The 14,052-nt window shown below is 27.7% G+C and overlaps 1 protein-coding gene and 1 long non-coding RNA gene across 2 annotated transcripts in view; one reads left to right on the top strand and one right to left on the bottom strand.

Annotated features, from left to right (window-relative positions):
- The window catches only part of LOC132921754 (homeotic protein ultrabithorax-like), a 238,853-nt gene extending 235,923 nt beyond the window's left edge, over positions 1–2,930 (top strand). Inside the window, 1 exon segment of the mRNA XM_060984947.1 lies at positions 2,761–2,930. The gene's annotated coding sequence lies outside the window, so the exon portion shown is untranslated.
- The window catches only part of LOC132921759 (uncharacterized), a 121,025-nt gene that overhangs the window by 29,708 nt on the left and 77,265 nt on the right, over positions 1–14,052 (bottom strand). Inside the window, exon 2 of the long non-coding RNA XR_009660948.1 lies at positions 6,835–6,989. This is a non-coding gene — a long non-coding RNA (uncharacterized LOC132921759). The remainder of the gene's footprint in view (positions 1–6,834; positions 6,990–14,052) is intronic.

Raw genomic sequence — 14,052 nt, 5'->3', positions numbered from 1 at the left:
ATACATATTTTACGTGAGCTCCACGGCTTAGTGAATTCGTCTTTTCATACAATACAATAAAATACTATATTTTGTGTGTGCGTGAATTTATATGCGGCGTGTGCATACCCGCGGGATCAAACTTCCGTTTCTAGTATACATTTTTAATATATTTCTTCTCTCATCCCGGTTTTAAAAGTACAAATATCTTTGCAAAACAAATTAATAAACCTGTAAACGTTACATACTTATAAGTACACGGAAACTAAAAATATTTCTTCGGCGAGTTGACAAATCAAGGCACGCAAGTGTTTAACGAGATTCTATACATTATGAACAACAATTTATGTGATTATTATCCAAACACAATAATAATATAGTCATTCCTCGCATGTATAATATTAGTATAATTTATTGTTTTATTTATTTATTATTTTTTTCATCATATATGTATATATGATTGTGAAACGATAAAGTATTGTCTGGCGTGGCATTTGTCCCATTATAAACGTGTTGTTTATACGATAGATTTCAATAATGTGCAAGTGAAAAACAATATTTGCGGAATAAATGTAACAACAAGAATAATGTTTAATGTATACATTTTCGTTTTGTACGTCTTGTGTAAGTTATAAACAGACCATATAGTGAGTAATATTGTTACAGAATTAATACTTATAAATATATTACTCCTGTGAGTCTGAGCTAGTGATGATGTAGTGAAAAGTTAACATTTTAGTTGTGTTTACAATATAATCCTTATATACATATAGGTAATATTTCTAAAAAAAATAGTTTAAAACGTAGTAAATACAGTATCATCAAAAGAAAACAAAAGAAAAATAGTTCAATATTGGATATTTTAAAATAATATTATATTATTATAAATGACAGAATTAAAACAATATTCACGTTGAGTTATTAAAAAAAAATAGAAAAAATAACAAAAAACACTCGAGGCAGTAATGGTACAAACAGTTTTAACGCTGGTAGTTTAATGCAATTGCACCCATTTTTCATATCGATTACGATTTTAAACAGTCATATAATATCCGGATAAATAATAAAATAAAAACCAACCGAAGCCAACACTCGCCGATGAATTCGATAATATAATATCGCGATATCGCATTTTCTCTTTATAATAACCATCGTCGACTTTTCAACGTCTCTTTTGAACGCACGCGGAAACCGGAAACGCCGCCTCACGGTTTTTCCTTCCACTCACACACACACACACCGTGGCTGTACCATTGTATCGTCTTTGCAAAGAATTTTCCACACACACTCACGCACGTGGTAACATCCGGTGAGACTGATATTATTATTATGTTTGAAACGACGCCACAGCGTTCATACGACGAGACACAAAGCCCGACGACTATATTATAATATTATATGTATATATTATTATGTAGTACGCCGCCGGCTATGTCCCCGCACCACACCTTCACTGCAGTATACGTTTTTATTATACACACTCATACTATCCACAAATCACAAAACACATACTCGCGCATATGTATATCGATTTACGCGCCCTACACCATATATCAATTCTTCAAAACCTTTCGCTTACACGATGTAATACATAATATATAGTATATACAAATAAAATTACATGGTAAAACAGACGACAAACCTAAAATATTCGATAGCACCGAACATTTAACAAAAGAAAAATATAACTATATAAATAAATAGGTATACCTAATGGCTAAAATGAATAAACTTACATATGGCTTACTTGGCGTAGGTTTGAAAAAAGCGTGCCAAAAAATTTGTCTTTCATATCAATATATATATATATTTGTTTGCTTATTGAAGGCCATTTTAACCCATCACCGAAACATCCAGCAATGTATCTTCATTTGTATCTGTATATCCCTCTTCTATTCATCACTTCTAGGAATTTGCCATTTTCTAGGTCTTGGTCGTGTTTTATTTGATCTACATTTCGTGATTTTCCATATGAGTTGGTCCTCTCCTCTTCGCACGTGTTCGGATCGTCTTAATTTTTAGCTCTTGATGATTACGCCCACTTTGCTGGTATCGTTAAATAAAGTAGGTATTCAGTTTGAACTATTATTTCGTTGTTATCTTCTCAATTTGTCTTTAAACCATATTTCCATTACGTAATTAAATTCAACACCTGAATCTCATTAGTTCATTAAAATCAATATAACAAAGAAATGTATTTGCTATATCAAAAGTCAGAATTTGTTTTTAACAATTAAAATAAAATATATTACATTGAGATGTACGGTATAACTATTATAAGTATATAAATATTAGCCATAATAGTTTTTACTATACAACTTATCTATAATATGCTGTATAATGGATTTATCACGTAATATAACACGCTATGATTCCGGACAATGGGTTAATGTTTTTGTATAACTAATTATAAAATATAATATAGGTTAACTTTTGATCAGTTAACATAGTATTATAGATGGATACATATTTTATATAGGTACCTATATAATATAGCTTATAACAATTTGAATAAAAGTATACACAACGCTCACAACAAATGGAAAGTCGTATACCCGTACGTAGTGGTATTGGAATTATATGAGTGTCTAACAAATTATACAATAACTGCAGGCTATACGTGTTATCGATTATGATTATGGGTGAATTTTTTGTAAAATAAAACTGCTAAAATCAGTAAAATCACAACCTATATCACAACTATATATTATAGTGTAATATAATTATATTCATTATTCTTGCATGTTTTTAATCGGTATATTTGCGTTCTTTATTTTGCAGATAAACGGAGAAAACACGATTGATGATACGCGCAAAATATATTGGCTCCTCGGCTCGAAACGACACTAATTGTCGATACACAGATATACGTAATATTATGTTTGTATACGATTTAAATTTATTATAACATGTATAAATAATAATAAACCATCGACGATAAATCATTTAAACATTAATATGTATATTATTATTATATACGTAATTTATAATGTTTAAGTAACGTAAAATTAAATATAAGAACAATTCTTAAGGTCATAGAGTACATTATGTACTGTATACTTGTTTATAGACGTGGTATAGCGCGTATTGAATACTATTTTTTAGATTTACTTTTTTAGTATTAAGACTATATATTTATTTTAGGTAACGTTATATATACACATAGATATATTATGTATAATATACATATAGTCATGTAGATATAAATTAAGGATTTAGGCGTAGCATTGTTTTTTTTTTTTTTGGGATTTTCAAATTAAAATAACTTTTCCTTCAATTTGGAAGATATATAAAACATTGTTCTCGAGTAGTAGTCTCGCCAGTTTCTATATAAATCAAACGTGAAATTCTACTATAACATTATAAACCGGTGTTCAAAAAAAAAAAAATGACAATGACAAGTGTCAAGTTTTAGTTTTTACTCAATAAGTTTATATTTATTTGTTTCCTTTAATTTATTATATAACTTTTATATATTGTAATCAGATAATATTTTTATGGAGGTTTTTTTTGTAAATAAACATAACAGAAACCATTTTTTTTTTTTTGTTTACTTATTATATAGTTATTATATTATATATAAATAAAAAGCGAGACAACGATTTATTTGTAAAATATTTATGTCGTATAATATTGATTATTGTGTTTAAAAATAAAGCCTATAAGTATAATTGGAAAAAGTCTTTGGTGATTTTTATTTTATGCGAAAAAAACTAATAATGAGGTTATAAACCAAAATCAGCAATACCTTTTAAGGCAATTCAAAAATGTCTAGTAATAATAATTGTTTTTGTTTGCATTGAGTTTCAATTCTGTATAGGTACCTACAGCGTATACGGCTATACATGATAAACACACACGCATATTAGACGTGTGTCATCGGATTTAAAACTCCCCGTGATCTTTCTTTTTTTTTTATTGTCCAATCATTATAAGTTAATTTAAATTTATAGCTTTTGTTAAAGTCAAATCCAGTGCACTAAAGCCAGCCATCAAAGAACCAATATCAATCTGTACGCGTAGTTGTATATAAACTGCATTAGTATATTTATTTATAAAAACACTTAAAACAAATGAAAATATATATCTATCGATCTTTTTTTGTTAAATTAACACCAAAGTGATATATATATATATTCCTCCCCATTATGCATTCCGTGTGTGTTGTATATATACACACACACCGAGTCGACAATAATATATATGTACTTAATATATTCTTCTCCTTGGAGACGTCGATAAAACAGTTATTTTACTTGCATTTCAGCGCTTCAGAAGGTACATACTATATTATCAAACCGAGTGACATTATTTTATTTCTTCTCGTCTTTCAAAATATAAAACATATCTTTAAAATACTTACAAAGTATAATATTATTCAATATCAAATAAATAAATATTAACAATAAAGGTTGTTTGATATTTTTACCGAAATAACATTAGTCATAGTGTTTTATAATTCATAAATGTATACTGTATTTATAGTGTGACTAATGAGTTTCAATAACACTGTAGTGATTAGTAAATAATAGGCCATTATAAATGACCCTCTATTCCATACTACTTAAGTGGGCGTATTTTATGTGTACTAATTTTGAAAAAAAAAAAACATTTTATATCGTTTAAAAATTTGTAACCGTGTACGAAAAATAAGAATTAATTTTAAGAATGAGTTAAGAAATTTTTATTTTTATACATGTGTAGAATAAAATTTACAAAATCGTTTAAAATAAAATATAAATTTATTAAAAATCCAGAAACTATTGAAAAAAAGCAATAATCATGAACAATTAATAGTAATATAAAACAAATTATAAATATTAGGGATTAATTGTTAAAAATGTATTTATTAATAATAAAAACTGATTATTTGTCTTTTTAAAGAAATATATTAAAAATATATAAAAATTAAGTTGGGCGATGTCCCAGTAACAACTGGTACTTATAAGTCTTAACGCAATAATCGTACAATATTTTCTGTGAGTTGTTTTCGTATTTTTTGTTTTATTTAAACACTATGTACGAAATAACAATATTACTTTTCAACGTCGGGGAAATATTTTTGTAATCAAGTGGTAAGCACATTTTTACAAACATAATGTTTACAAATAAATTGTATTAACTGTTATTATTTAATATTTATAAAGTTTTTCTTACCCATCATATAACTATAAATATAATTATTATAGAAAGCATATTGTCAATATGGTATTGTTTTTATTTTTAATGCAGGTATAGAGCCACTGTGTATTCCTGTTTGATGTTTGTACTTTTAATTTTTAACCTCATCGTATTGCGTTTAAAATGCTTGTTTGAATAATCTACACTTATGTCGAATCCCTGCAGTCTTCTGAATCATGTAGATTAATATTATATAATGCTTATGGGTTAGGTAACACGTCTCGTAAGTTTTATAATATTTATACGTATACATGACAAATTCTGTTTTTCCCGGTATAAGTGTTAAGTATTACATAAATTAATTTTTAGGTTGGTTGCATTCTCGAATATACTGTAAATTATTACAATATTTTAATATTTTGAATATAGTACGCGTGTTTGATTCGATTATTTACACGTCACGATTGTCAACGATATTATTTGGTTTTCTACCCGAAAAATTCATAGATTATTTCTAGAAAATTCATCGAAAATCGACATAATAACCACGCCCGTCAACAATGCCTGCGGGACACTTATTTTTGAGTTATCGTGCACGCCGTTGAGACGAAAAACCCCGCCTATATATTATTATATTATGGGTGTGCGGGCGAGACGCTGCCGCCGCGAAGGAAAGACTGCACTGCGCGCCGCATAAGAGTTTATCAGCTAGTGGTTTGGTTCGGACACAAGACTTCAAACCTAACAGGGAGAGGGTGGATTTTTTCCATACACACTTGTAAGAGATAGCGTGTAATGGGTAAGTATACGCGTGGATAGGGAGAAGACGTATTGCTATCGTTATACTTTATTATCGTATACGATATATATATATATACTGTATAATATGTATCATACTTTCGGGGTGTATGTGTGAGTGCATGTATGTAAGTATGTATGTATATAGTTGTATAGTAAATAGTGTAGAAAAATTGCGCGAAACTGGTGAAAAGTGATAAATGGCGCCGGGGGAGGGGCTGTGCCGGCCGTGGTATTACAGCCGCCGAGGTGGCTTACGTGATAGGAAATTGCCGACCCCAATTAAATGGGATGCGTGGTATATATTATTATACAAGTGCTTCGGGACGGACATTATTCTTCCCGCGTCCCTTCTACCGGTCCGTTATATATTTTATATATAATATACACCGATATATTATACATATAATACATATATATATATATATATCGGGAAATATTAGGTTTTTACCCGAACGTCAGCACTTTGTTTTCCCGAACTGACCCAAGACAACGAGTACAACGTCGGCATTTACGTACACAGCACTAAACGAGTGCAATATACAGATTTTTGGAATTATTGCCTGTTTTTGTCCACGCGTGTCTATAAATGTTAATATAATATGTAAGTATATTCCTTTAACGCGATACTGAGTCTTAAAAAAAATAAATAGCTTAACGGACATTGGCACATCGTGATATTCATATTTTATATGATATAAAATATAAATTATTTAATATGTGCTAATAATAATAATAGTGCGCCTTTTATAATATTGAGTAAAAGTTGTGATGCCGTACAGTTGTATTTAATATTATATTGTAATATGATACAATATAGGTTCATAAGTAAGTTATATTAATCGAGAAACTGGGTACAGTGTATAATATTTATATATATTAATATATGTATAGTTACAATTTAATAGGTATATTATAGTAATAATAATTTTGTACCGATCTTGAATTTGGCCAGACGAACCACTCTTGGAGACATCCATAAACGTGGAACATGCATCATTGATAATCCATTCATAGTTTCCTGAAGAACGAATGGTTATGGAAAAATATGAAATATTTTCAGTCTTCAATACTTTTACGATTTTCTGTAACTAATAATAAACGATTTAATATAGTTGTGGGATCATTATAAATATTTATATGTATACAAGTTTATGTGTCTACATTATTATTTCAAAAAGTAAACGAATATATTATAATTAATTACATTTTTAAGTATTTCAACCTAAATTGCATTAAAACGAAATTTTGCCGATTATGCTTATGCCACTCTACTACATTTAAAATTTAAAAACAATAAATATGAAATGCTAAAACAATGGTTTGTTTTGAAAATGTTGTTATTAAAGAGCGTAGAAATAAAAATGTTTATAAATATTTTTAGTTTATACATAATGAGTAACTGTTAAAAGAATCTATATAACCTGTATATTAACCATATATAATGGAAATATATAATAACGTAAAAAATACTATATAATCACAATATTATAATATGTGATATATTATGAAATGTTTTTGAAATTTAGACGGTTGTTCGATGATGATTGTAAATTATAATACGTTTTGTATTAAGTGGATATGCGCGCGGGAAAACAACCTATATTATTATATACTGGTGACCTTTTTTTCATCCAAAATCCGTACATGGTTTTCGTGTACATACGCGCGTGTAATATATTATACTATATACGAACATCGAACATATATCCAGGGCGAACGGGTGTACGTTATGTACTGTACGCGATAATAATAATTTCGGGCTCTCAATAATAATGGCCAGCGAAGGTCTGCGATAATAATAATAATATACGTATTTAAAAAATTATAAAATGAGAGCTGAAATCGATCGTCTCGCTAGATTTGCGTGTACACATAATAATAATAATAATAATAATAATATGTGGTGCTCTGTGCGTATAACGTCGCTATGCGATTTAAAAAGAGGAAGACACAAAAAAAAAAACGATGATCGGCCAAATTTTATGGAGGTTGTGGCCGTAGCGGTGGTGGAACGGGAGATTCTGGACCCAGGGTCGAAATATCGGTACGGCCGTGAGCTTTTAATACTGATGAATGGCGACAGTGGCGGCGGTGGCAGAGGTAGTGGTGGTTCAAGTGGCTTTATTCCGAACACCCACCCACACACACACACACACATATACACGTACACGAATATATATGTTCATTATATATATATAGAGAGGAGAACACTACGGCGGCGTACGTAAATCCAACTCTCTCGCGCGCGCGTGGTCCCCGGCCTGTGGGATTAACCGTCCTCGGGACCCGCGATTATATAAAATATGTACCGAACCGCCGCTGCCACTGCCGAGGAAGCGCTTGCAGATTATTCACTTTCGGACAGCGGTGGCGTTACCCTCCATTCGACGGCCGAGCAGCAACATCTGCCACCACTGCCCGTCGCCGTTCGGCCGTATATATGGAGAGTCGTATAACGCACGGACACCTCACCCCACCGGGCCACTAGCTATTGCAGCTATCGTATATTGTTTAATTGGTTTCCTTTTTCCGGTTAAATCTTCTTCCGCCCCCGAGAGCACGTGGTATATAATACATGCGACTATGCGAGTCGCAAGTTTATATATATAATATATTAACGCACGAAGGGCTGCCGATCGCTTCTCGTATATATAGTTTCCGCGCATATAACCGAACAGCCGTGAAAATTAATACACAGCCGCCGGTTTTCAATATGTCCGACCATTTTCCAGTCGGGTGGGTTTAGGTACAACATTTTAATATTGGCAATCAAAAATATATCTAGGTTTTAGCTACCCGCGTTCTATCACATATTAGCTATTCTATCAAATTTATACTATTTACTGTATTAATATTATCATAAAAATACATTAATGATAAATTTATCATCAAGTATCAAATACATATTTAATTAAATTTTAATTATTCATGATCAATTATATGCGTGCATTAGCTATAAATATATGTATATATATTTTTTTTTTTATAAAATTAATCGATTAAAATAATTATTATTAAAGTAATTTGCAGTTTAATAAAAATTGAGCACTAACATTTTTTTATAAATATACAAAAAATTTAATGTGAAAATAAAAACAATGTTTTGAATAATCGATAAATTACAAACGAATAACAATAATTTATTAATATAAATATAGCTCTCTGCTCTCTCACAATAATGTTCATTCATTAATTTAAACACATAGACATTCCAAGTATAATAAATTGCCAATAATCCAAATTTTCTGCTCCAACAGCCTTAATGCAGGCCACGGACGATGACGTATGTTCATTCGTACTCTCGTTGTGCAGCTGGTACGATTCCGCATATATATTTATTTGAAAATCGTAAAATTCGTTAAATCGTGTTTATAATATTTCTAACATTCAGCCGGTTTACAAAATAAAATAATTCCAAAGTTGAAAACAAACGATATGATGTGAATATATAAGACACAGTGGAAATAAAAGTCGCTGAAACGGTTATCGATATGTCATATAGTTTATCGTCATCGCATACACGATACACACTCTTACCCATAAACGTATAACAACTGTCTTTACTATAATATGATGATGACGTATAATATCAATTTATAACTTTTGTATGCAATGTTTTTGTTGTTCCTGTTAGATACTATATTAAAATACGAAATATATGCTAATATATATAATAAAAAATATGCTCATATTCTAATATTTTAGGAAAAATAAAATTTTGTGCATGGACAATAAAGTATAATTATCATTACTTAAAACGTAAATTTATTTTATTACTTTTTCAAAGTAATTTGCCAACACTGGGTACGTTAATCTGATTAAAAAAATGAGTTCGATGTCCTCCTAAGACAAATGTTGATATATCTAATATAATATTTTGAATGAAATATTTAACATAAGTTAAAAAAAGTTACTTTATAATCTACGTTATACTTAATACGTATACTGTTACTTTATACTTATAATTGTATTATAAATGAACACTGAATTTAATTGGTAGTGATTTGTGTTAAAAAATTAGTGTTAATAAACAGATTACATTAGAATTTTTTAATCAAATGTGTAATTTTATATTATTTTAATCGCAATTATATATATTTACTTATTAGTTAAATAAATATATATATATACAAATACAGAAAATGTATTGTATGTGTTATAGTATAACATAGACATTCCCAGAAAATTGTCGACAAGATTAATATTTTCTGTTACGTTTAATTGTTAATATTTTCTTCTGCTTAATTTGTAAAATTCGTTTGTGTAAATATAGAATGAAACCCGATGACCTAAACACGTGTTTTTGGCCGGAATCCAATTCGATATGAAGTATACCTACATCGTAATAATATTATATATTTATCATACGATGATGGTAAAGCCATAGAGGTTGCATTTAATTTAATGCATCTCGATGTAATTTATAAATGGTTACTAATAGTAGATCCGATTAAAATATATAATTATATAATTTTTTTTAATATTCTCGTAACCCAAGATTTGGAATAGTCAAAAAATCGGTTGAACCCGATTGTATATATCTCTGTAGTCTGTATACTCTAATCTAAATATTTTATATTATACAAATATATATAATCTGGATTCATCTGTTATAGTTCACTGCAAGGTTATAGGTTATCGCTTATCACTATCTTAAAAAATCTCTTCTTTGAGTACATTGGGCGTATGGATTTGTTATTTGGGGTTCTGCCAAACTGCTCAAACAAGAGAACTATTCAAGCTTTTCAAAATAATTACCTTCGCGTCATTGCCTGTGGAACATCCTGGTATAATGGTACATAACAAACGAAACACTTAGCTCGGATCTTAACATCCGTTTAATCAATGAAATCGCTATATACTTTTTGATAAAATTGATAATTTTATATAATAATATGTTGGCTTGTAAATAACATATATGTGGTACTGTGTTGGCTATAAATATTATTATTATTATATAAGGTGAAAATATTGTTTTATTAACAACGATTGAATACCTACACTTTGTGATTGTTTAATCGGTTAAAATTAGTTTATTTATATCGTATTATATTTTGACAGTAAATTGTTTCAATTATATTCAATATCTTCTTAACTTTTTTGATGTTTAGTTTTATTATAGTGTTTAAACTGTTTAAAGTGATGTTGACAATTAATTACATTTTTTCTTCAATTTAAAATAACCAACACGGCAATTTCTACTATGTGTGTTGCTAAACAATTAAAAAGAAGCTGCAGGTCGTATACTATAGTTGTAGTTAGTTCCTATTTTAGTTTCGTTAGTATAATTATTTAATAGTTATAGTTAAAATAAGTTAAATCATTTTAGGTGGACTTAGGATAAATAAGGTTAATTTTCGACCAATATCTGCTTGTAATTAAGTAATTTATTTTTATATAATTTATGGATAAATTGGCATTTGCCATTATCGTAATTTTCCATTCCTTCTTAAAAATAAAAATATTCAAAAACTTAGTAATGGTAGACTCATAGGTTTATAATACACTTTAAATTTGTATGAGTCAAAATTCCTTTCAAAAACAAATATACTAAGACCATCTATTATTATTTTAGTAAAGATTAGAATTCATATAGGCGTTACTTTTACTTTATTATTTATATTTAATTATATTAATTATAGTACTTACTACTTATGATACTCAGCTTATACATTGTTAAGTTTTATATAAAATATCATACTATAAGTTTTAATTTTTAAACATTTAATTTAATTTTCTTACCGATTAACAGCTTATTTTTATGTACCTTAGATTGCATAATATAAGACCTTTGATACAATAATGTAATAACGCCTATATGAAAACTTAAGTGCATATGAAGTATCAATTTAATTTATTTAAGTTTTGAGTTAATATCACTTAATTTACTTATAAACATATTGAAGCTCTTAAACGTGTCTCTACGGATATTGTTACAAAAGAGAAAATCCTAGATGGCCACATATTTAATTTAAAAACTCGAAAACTCAAACTGCAATAATTTAAATCCATAGTATTCAATTCAATTATGGACAAACTTTTACAATTTTTACAGATAATATATATATATAAATAAATTGATCGTTGATCAATTACAATAAAAAATAAGACATTGTGGTGAATGTATGGATAAAATTGATGCTAAATTTGTACGTGTGGATTAGGCCTTAACGGGGATACCACATTAAAAAAAACGCGCCATGTGTAATACCTCATGCTTTTAAACTAAACGATATTGAATATTCCAATGTTGCCGTTTAATATGCTAAGGTGGTGAGGAAACTTGCACGCAATACTACTTGTAAATAATAAATTATATATTATTAATTAGGTACTATGCGCATGTTTACCAAATGTTATTTCTACAACGCACTCATTATAGCTTTTGAAAAATAAATAATTTGGGAACTTATTGTTTATTGAATGTAATTTAGTAGTAGAGCGATTTTTTAGTTTACTTATTTAATTTAAACGCTAATAGTAATTAAAAATTTATGAAAACTTCTGGCTTATGCAATTTTTTTAATAAGTATATTGTATAGTTAAGAAAAACTAAATTTTAATTATATTTAAGATATATCAAATTATTTTTTAATGATTATATTATAAAAGTTATTATGTTTATGCAGGTAAATAAATCAAAAATTTCACCAAGTTTCCTGAGTTATTATTCTTTATATAGAATCTACTCTCGGCATCATCATTACCTTCTCCCTCAGCACCAAACAATTGTGCACTAATATATCTAATTATAAAGCTTTAACTAGTTAATAACCTGTACCTAATTATTAAAAATTATATGTATTTAAATTTAAAAAATAAAATATATTTTTATAATATTAAATACAATATAATGTTGATATTTGTCATTAAAAAAAAAAAAAAAACAATAAAAAATTAAAACGATAAAAATAATACAATTATTATTATTATTTAAAAAATGTTTTGTTATTAATTTTATGATCATTTAAGCTTAAAAATAGTAATTTAAAAATTTTACTATATCAATTATTAACCCTCATTATATAAGGAATGCTCATTCAAAATAGTTATTTTGAAAGTTATTAATGATAAAATATTATATTCTTTGAAAAATATTCAAGTAATAGTAATCCCACAGTACATACTTAATGTTAAGTTTTTTTTTTACTTTGTTATATCATTAATACCTAATATTAAAACGTAAGTATTATTATATTGTAACAGATCGTAATCGTCAATAAATTTAACACTTGCTACTATATTTCAGAAGTATTTAAGATTAATTTTGAATCAAAAAACAAAACAAAAAAATCACCCTTTTAAAAAATGTTTCACGATTCGAGTGGTATAATAATCGTGCCAAAGATCTTCCTATCTTAAGAAAAAAATCAAGTGCATTGTAATTTATATCCTTAACATTAAGATTGGTGATTTTTGAAATTTCACAGATTGATTTTTGATAAATTATATAGATATTTTATTTTAAAGTAATGTAGTGTGTACTGTGTACTAATATGATACAAAATGTAAATATCCATCATTTTTCTATACATTATGAATGCGTATTTCTAATTTAACTATACATTTTCTTACGAACAAAAATTAATTAAAATACTGAATAATCATGTTTAATCAAATAATAAATTATTTACAAGTATAAACAAATATCAATACATTATATTAAAATAATGTATATTTAACTTCTTAATTTCGTTGAAGGTATAATAATAATTTATGACCATTATAAAATAAGTTAAATATTTTACTTATACACTTTTTGAACTAATAAGTAAATTTATATATTTCGTATAAATTTATTTAAAATCTCTAATTCTGATGATTTATTGTAATTTAAAAAATAACTAAGTTCTAAATTAAAGTATTAATATACTTAATATACTATTTACTTGATTCGGTAAAATGCATGTACTACATCGATCTTTTAGTCCACAAGTGCAGGCAGCATGCCAGTAAATTCCTAGATAATATTAATTATAATATTGTTCAGATACATGTTTTGAAATTTAAACTGAAGGCTCTCTATAAATAATTCTCAAATACATTTTTGAATTATTTTTGAATATATAGCGTTGTATGTGTAAATTGCATTCACATTGTGTATTTTGTATACAAAAAATCCCTCCCGAATATAAGAAAAAGGCTTTTCAT

This window comes from Rhopalosiphum padi, chromosome 2 (genome assembly GCF_020882245.1).
Source record: "Rhopalosiphum padi isolate XX-2018 chromosome 2, ASM2088224v1, whole genome shotgun sequence".
Lineage (NCBI taxonomy): Eukaryota > Metazoa > Arthropoda > Insecta > Hemiptera > Aphididae > Rhopalosiphum > Rhopalosiphum padi.
Note: the sequence above shows the minus strand (reverse complement) of the source record. Positions and strands in the feature narration are given on the sequence as shown.